Below are 7,283 nucleotides of genomic sequence, written 5' to 3'. Positions count from 1 at the left end.
GGGGCCTGGCGCGCGGGGCGGGGCCTGGCGCGCGGGGCGGGGCTGGGCAGACACCTGCCTTCCAGAACCCCTGGAGACCCCTGGTGGGCGAGAGCGGGTGCTCGCAGGAAGTGCTCTGAGGTACCTCTCCCCAAGTTATTGATAAAACGTCTTCGTCCTCCACTGTGGAATTCCACAGGCCCTACAGGTAGTTATGCTCCTATGCCTGTGTAACATAGATTCCCCCCCACCCCCCAGAAGTCCAGAAGAGAGCAGAGATCTTCTCTTTCTTCAGACCTTCTTGACTGCAGTTGTGAGTCATTTTTCCGATGAATCTAGTTAGAGGATTATTAAACTTTTAAATCTTTTCAAAAAAGGTTTGGGTTCACTGCTCTCCTGTTTCCTAGTACATTGTTTTTCAGTCTTTATGACTCACTTGGGGTTTGATTTCCTCTTCTTTTCCAGTTGCTCAAAAGATGATGTCGTTGACACTAGACCGTACTACTTTTTAAATGGAAGCTTTTCAAGCTATGAGTTGTCCTTTAAGCACTGCTTTAGCTGCATTCTGCATTTTCTGATACGTTGTGCTTGCTTTTTCTGTTGAAAATAGTTTTGAATCTTCCTTATGACTTCTTCTTTGACCTACTTCTTTAAAGTATATTGTCTTAAGTCCCAAATTTTTAGGGAGTTTCTAGATATTATTATTTCTAGTGTAATTCTGTTGTGATAAAAAATGTGCATTTAAGATTTTAATGTTTTAAAATGTATCGAGATTTATGTCATAGCCCAATATATTATCTACCTTGGTGTATATATATGCACTTTTAAAAAGAATACCTATTGGGGGCCAGCAGGTGGTATAGTGGTTAAGGTGCTGGACGTCTATATAGCTGACCACGGTTCAAGTCCCAGATCTTGAAACTCACTCCAGGCATGTGCGTATGCATGCCCGAAATCCCCAGGGGAGGCTAGAAGAGAAGGGATTGCAGTGTGGCCATCCCCTCATCCCCACCTCGGGATGATTTCTCACTTTCCCCCCCTCTGTCTCTCTGTGCCTCTCTCTGGTAAGTGCACATGCCCTATGGCAAAAACCTTTAAAAAAAAAAAAAGCATATTCTGCAGATGAGTGAAATCTGTAACTCTTAGTTGGTTCTACGAATGTCAATTCAGTTAAAAAATCATAGTGTTCAGGTCACCCATCATGTATTATTTTGGTCTACTTTTTCTGTTAATTTCTGAGATGAAAGTATTACACAATCTCTAACTATAATCATAGATTCATGGTATCTTCTACTTTGGTGAGTTTTTGCTCCGTATATTTTGAACTTATTAGGTACATACGCAGGATTTGTGTGTTTTAAGTATTTATGTTTCCCAATTATTTGATATTTTAAAATTATTATGAACTGTCTCACCTTCTCTCTTTTAATTCTTCTGGTTTGAAGTCTATTACAGTTGCTACTGATATAATATAACCACTCCGCCTTTTCTTAGGCTTGATATTTGCCTTTTAAATCTTTTCCCATGATTTTCTTTTCGATATTTTTCTAGTTTCACTATAGCTCGCATGCACTTGCCAAAGAGAAAGAGAGATAGGAAGTAAGAAATCCCCCTCTGCTTCCCCCAGAGGGGATGGCCATGCCACAATCCCTTGGGAGTTTGGGCACGCAGGCATATGTGCCTGGTGTGTTTTCCATGCCACTGGCTCTAGGATTCAAACTGCTGTGAGCCATGTGGAACCCAGTTGCCTCAGCCACGAAACTATTGACTAACCCTCAATCTATTTTGCCTTTATGTTTAAAGTGTATGTATTTCTCACAGATGCCGCACAGTATCTGTGAGAAAAATATCAGTCTGTTAATCCTGCTTCCTTTAGGGTTAACCCAATATTCCTGAGCATTTTATCTTAATTCCACTATTGGTTTTCCGCTTTACCTCTTTACATTAATTTTCAGTGGTTACTCCAGGGCTTACAATATGTATCCCTAAATGATCTCAGTGTACTTTGAGCTTACTATAATGTTCCTACCTAAAGTGTGATAACTTTGCAGCAGTGCGGTTCTTTTTTTATCCCATGCTTTTTGTTATCGTTGTCTTTTATATTTACCCACACATTTACTATTTCTAGTGTTCTTCATTCCTTCCTGTAGATATAAATCATTATCTCGTATCATTTCCGCTCCCTTTGAAGAACCTTTCCTTCCCCATTTTTCTTTTCTTTCTTTCTTTTTTTTTCTTTTCTTTTCTTTTTTTTTTTTTTTTAAGAGAGACTTTTGCTATAGGGCACGTGTGCTTGCCAGAGAGACAGAAAGTGAGAAATCATCCACCCCCGGGGGGAGGGGAGAATGGCCATGCCGCAGTCCCTTCTCCTCCATTCTCCTCTTGGGATTTTGGCCATGCATAGACATGTGCCTGGCGTGAGTTTTAAGCTGCCAGATCTGGGACACGAACCGTGGTCAACTACGTGGAAGTCTAGCTACATACCCATTATGCTATCTGCTGGTCCTGCTTCCTCATTTCTTATAATGTGGATCTGCTAGTAATAAATTCTAAGCTGTTTTTAATCTGAAATGATCTTTATTTCACTATCATTTTCGAAGATTATTTTCTCAGATACAGAATTCTGGGTTGATTTTCTCCCTTTCCTTCCTCCAAATTCAACTCTAAAATGTCATTCCATTTTTCTATAACTTTCATTATTTCTGAATCATTACCTTCTACCTGTCCACAAATTTGTACTGTGTCATTTTCTCTAGACGCTTTTAGATTTTCTCCTTGTCCTTGGTATTCAATATTTTGACCATGATGTTCTTGGTATGGTTATTTCTATCTACTTGAGTTTTGCTTAACTTCTTTAATTTGTAGATTTATGGTTCCACCAAATGTAAGCTAATCTCAGTCATTAATTGTCCAATTTTTTTTTTTTGTCTCATTCACTTTTTCCTTTTCTGGAATTACTATTACATGTATGTTAAACTCTTTGATATTATCCCAAAGGGCAGTAGGGCTCTGTTCATTTTTTTCCAATAGTTTTTGTCTAAGTTCTTCAGATTGGATGATTGTTTTTTGTCTGTTTTTACATTCACTTACCCTTCAGCCATTTCAAATCAACTTTAAGACCACCTAGTGAATCTATTTTCAAACCTTATACTTTTCAGTCGAGAAGTAAATGAGTGTCTATTTCTCCACTGAAATTTTCCATGTGTCAATTCATTATGACCATTTTTTTAAGTTCTTGAATGTATGTATAATAACTGTTTAAATATATTTGCTAATTCTTAGATCTGAGTCAACTTGGAGTCAGTGTTTTGTCTTGTTTTTATGCAAGAGGGCATGCGTTCACACCAGAGAGAGATAATGATGGGGGAGAGAGAGAGAGAGAGAGAGAGAGAGAGAAAGTACCCCACCCCCATGGATCCTGGTCACGCCACAGTTCTTTTTCCTCCATTTCCCCATTCTGTCAGGCTCCTGGGCATGCACACACATGTGCCTGGTGTGCTTCTCTAGCCAATGGGGCTGGGATTCGAATCACAGTTGGCCATGGGGTTTCTGCTAGCTCTAGACAGTGCTTAACTGCTATGCTACATAGCAGACCCTGTAGTCTGTTTTTATTGAAAACTCTTTTGCTTGACTATGGACTAAACTTTCCTATTCTTTCATATGTTGCTTTTTGAAATTATGTACTGGATATTGTGAATGATATATGGTAGAACATCTAGATTCTGTTATCTTCCTCTGATGAATATTGATTCGTTCTAGCAGGTAGTTAGCTAGTCAAACTCCACCTTAAATTTCTGATCATTTCTTTTGACAATCCGATTATTTTTTGATGAGCACCTTGAAATCTCCCATCCAACTATTTTTGGATGGGATCCTTGAAGTCTCCCACATGTATACACAGTTTAGAAGTTAACCAAGAATTTGCACAGTGCATTTGTGTAAATTTGGGATCTCTACCCCTTTCTGACATCTTTTTTCTCAAAATTTCTCTCTCAATTTCCAGGTGCTCTGACAGCCCCAGACTCCATCATCCAAGTCCTCAAGCCACTAAGAGTGTGGCTTCCTGATTGAAGTCCAGCCTCTCGCACGTCGCATACTAGGAAGTTCCCCCAGGTGAAAATATTTATGAACATAAATAACACTCATTACGTTGTCATTCTTTGAAGAATGGTCATCCCTTTAATTTCTGCTTTTTTGCTTTCCGTGGCGTTCCAGTGTCTTAAAATAGACGTTTTTATATTTTGTCCAAAGTTTGTCATTTTTACCCTTGAAAAATGTAGATTACTATAACCTACTATGACATGTTTTATTGGAAATGCATCTTTTAATGACCTAACAGTATTAAATTTTTGTCTGTGGCTATGTGTTAGTAAAGGAATGTTATGTATTAGTAGATGAGATACAATTCAGCATCACTTGGATTTATAGTTTTAGTTTTTAAGGATGTAAACACCAAGAAATTCTGTTCATATGGGAAACATTTTGTAACAGCAACATTACCCAAATCGTTGATTTTCTTCCAAGAGAGATTATAAAAATCACACAGTACTGTATCATCAAAAATTATTTTTTATGATCTGTCATCAGACACTTAGGTACTTCTTTGTTTGAGTTGCTTACTTTCTCAATTTCTGGGAAGAGTATCAAAAAAGCTTTTAAAGACATTATTGGATTATTAATAATTATACTATAACTCTTTAATCTTAAGGTATTTTATTTTTAACTCCAAGTTCAGAAAATTAAAATATTATTTTTATAGACTTTTTGCAATACAATATTTTTGTTAAGATGCTTTCATCACGAGTTAAGTGTATTTTTATTAAAACTTTGCGATTACAGCTTTGGCTCATTCGATGTATGCAGGACATCTAATGTAAAAGCTAACTGGTAAAGGAGCTGGACAGTGGCATAATGGTAAAACCCAATGCTTTGAGACGAAATCTCACCTAGGAAGTTCCCAGTTCAAGTCTGGAGACTTGACCCATATGCTAGGTCTGTGCATACTCATGATTCAGGGCTGGCTGCAGGTGAGAAGGGGATCATAGAGTTGGAACTGTATTTGGTGTATTTTTTCTTTCTTGTTGTCTCTTTCATAAATAAATAGATTCATTTTTTTAAAAAGTTAATTGAGGGGCCGGCAGGTGGCATGGTGGTTGAGACGCTGGATTCCCACAAGGTCGACCATGGTTTGAGTTCCGGATGTGGTGGCTTGTTTTCTCACTTTTCCTCTCTCTGTCTCTCTGGTCAAGATGGAAGAATAACAACAATAAATAAAATTAAAAAATAAATAATTCTGTATTTCAAATCCCACCTGTGGTGAGGGCCTCTGGCTAGTTCACACCTAGGAGCAAAGAACCATTGAAAGACCTACTTGTGTATTTCCATTTAATTCTGTCACTAACCACCTGGTCAGTGCAGACACCACAAGTTAAGAGTTCAGTCTTCCACATTCTGCCCTGCTTTGGGGAGACCCAGGCCATCTGTCCTTATTACTGACTGGCTACAAATGCAGGAGGTCCTATGACCTCTGAAGTTTGGTCATTTGTTAGAATGGCGCACAGAACTCAGCAGAGGTCTCAGGTTCTTCCTCATGAAGGTTTCAATGAAATGGGACATAAAGACCAATAAACAAGCAGTTACAATGCAGTATGCTACATGCTACGTGGAGGAAGTACACAACACTGTAACAGCGTGCAAGAGGAGCCAGGCTTTGGGAAGATCAAGAAAAGTGGTTAAGAAAGACAATACAAGGGTAGGGAGAGATTTGGTTGGAGTCAAACTCCACTAGATATATCTGATGATTTCTTTCAGCAATCCAGCTGCTGCTTTTTACTGGCCAAATAGATGGTCAGGAAAGGCCACGTGGGGAAGAGGACACATAAGAGGAGAATTTACAGGAGGCCAGCAGTTGGCGTAATGGCTATGTCACTCGCATGTAGTTGACCGCAGTTTGAGTCCTGGACTCAGTGCCTTATACTCAGCTGGGTGCGTGTGCATGCGTGCCCAACATCCCAAGAGGAGAATGGAGGAGAAGGGATTGCGGCGTGACCATTCCCCCTGGGGGGTGATTTCTTGCTTTATGTCTCTCTGTCTCTCTCTGTCTGTCTGGTGAGCACATGTGCCCTATAGTAAAAACTTCTCAAGGGAAAAAAAAAAGAGGAGACTTCAAAGATGAGAAAGAGTCATAGTGCAAAGAACAGGGGAAGAGCAATCCTGGCAAAAGGGACAGCTTGAACAAAGATCCCGAGGAATGCTTGTACCTTAGGAGCTGAAGGTCTCTGGGGAACAGGAGATGGAGAAGGAGAGATGGTAAGATGGGAGGAGGATGGTGACTCAGGGCCCACTGTGTTGTCTTCAATACAAATGTCATGGAAAGATTTTCAGCCTTTTGGCTAAAGATTCAGACCACTCCTCTGCATCTGGGCTAGAACTCATAGGGTATGAATGACTCAGAACGAGATTAGGGATTTAGAGAATTTACAGGGCTGGGCTGTGTGGGTCAGAGTAGGGAAACATAGAGTAGAGTTTGGACTTGATATAATCATCTCTTGGTATGCATGGAGGATTGCTCCATGAACCCCTATAGATCCCCAATCTGTAGATGTATAAGTCCCTTATATAAAATGATTTAGTAGCCAGTTGTGGTAGCACAGTGGTAATGCAATGCTTCACAAAACTGAAGCCACATAAAAAGGCCTGGGTTCTCATCCCAAGGTCTCCCTGTACACAACAGAGGTGCATTGGTCTTGGCTGGCTGGGTCTGGGGTGGGTCATGGTATGAGGACCATATTGGGGGTGACTGTCTTCTTTTTCTCTTTCATTGAGGAAATAAATAAACTTGAGAGAATGGTTTAGTATTTACATATAGCTTTACCACATTCTCCCTTATACTTAAAAAAAAAGACTGTATTCCTTATAGTACCAAACACAATGTAAATGTTGTGTAATAGTTTCTATACTGTACTATTTAAAGATGTATTATTTCTGATTGTTGTAGTGTTAACTTTTGATTACGTGTATGTTTTTAATATTTTTGAGCCGTGGTTGGTTGAATCTGCAGAGGCAGAATGTCAATATGGACTGACAACTGTAATTAGAAATTCAGCAAATCCATGCCCCTCCAAATGATAAGAATCTTTATTTAAAGGGACATTTAAAAACTATGTCATTCTTCTAATAAAGGAACTCAAAGCATAACTGTATAATACCGTTGAGGATTAATTTGAACTTCATCTTAGATGCATATATACGCACCAAATGTTTTTGGAAAAACACAGGAACGTAATAACGGTGGTTGTGTAGGG

General features: G+C 39.3%; 1 long non-coding RNA gene across 1 annotated transcript in view; it reads left to right on the top strand.

Moving 5' to 3' along the window:
• Positions 1 to 40: 40 nt before the first annotated feature.
• Positions 41 to 7,283, top strand: part of LOC102468627 (uncharacterized) — a 15,966-nt gene continuing 8,723 nt past the window's right edge. Inside the window, exons 1-2 of the long non-coding RNA XR_001370838.2 lie at positions 41 to 187; positions 3,983 to 4,092. This is a non-coding gene — a long non-coding RNA (uncharacterized LOC102468627). The remainder of the gene's footprint in view (positions 188 to 3,982; positions 4,093 to 7,283) is intronic.

Source organism: Tupaia chinensis, unplaced genomic scaffold, assembly GCF_000334495.1.
Source record: "Tupaia chinensis unplaced genomic scaffold, TupChi_1.0 Scaffold000426_1, whole genome shotgun sequence".
Classification (NCBI taxonomy): domain Eukaryota; kingdom Metazoa; phylum Chordata; class Mammalia; order Scandentia; family Tupaiidae; genus Tupaia; species Tupaia belangeri.
This window is presented reverse-complemented; position numbering and strand designations above follow the sequence as displayed.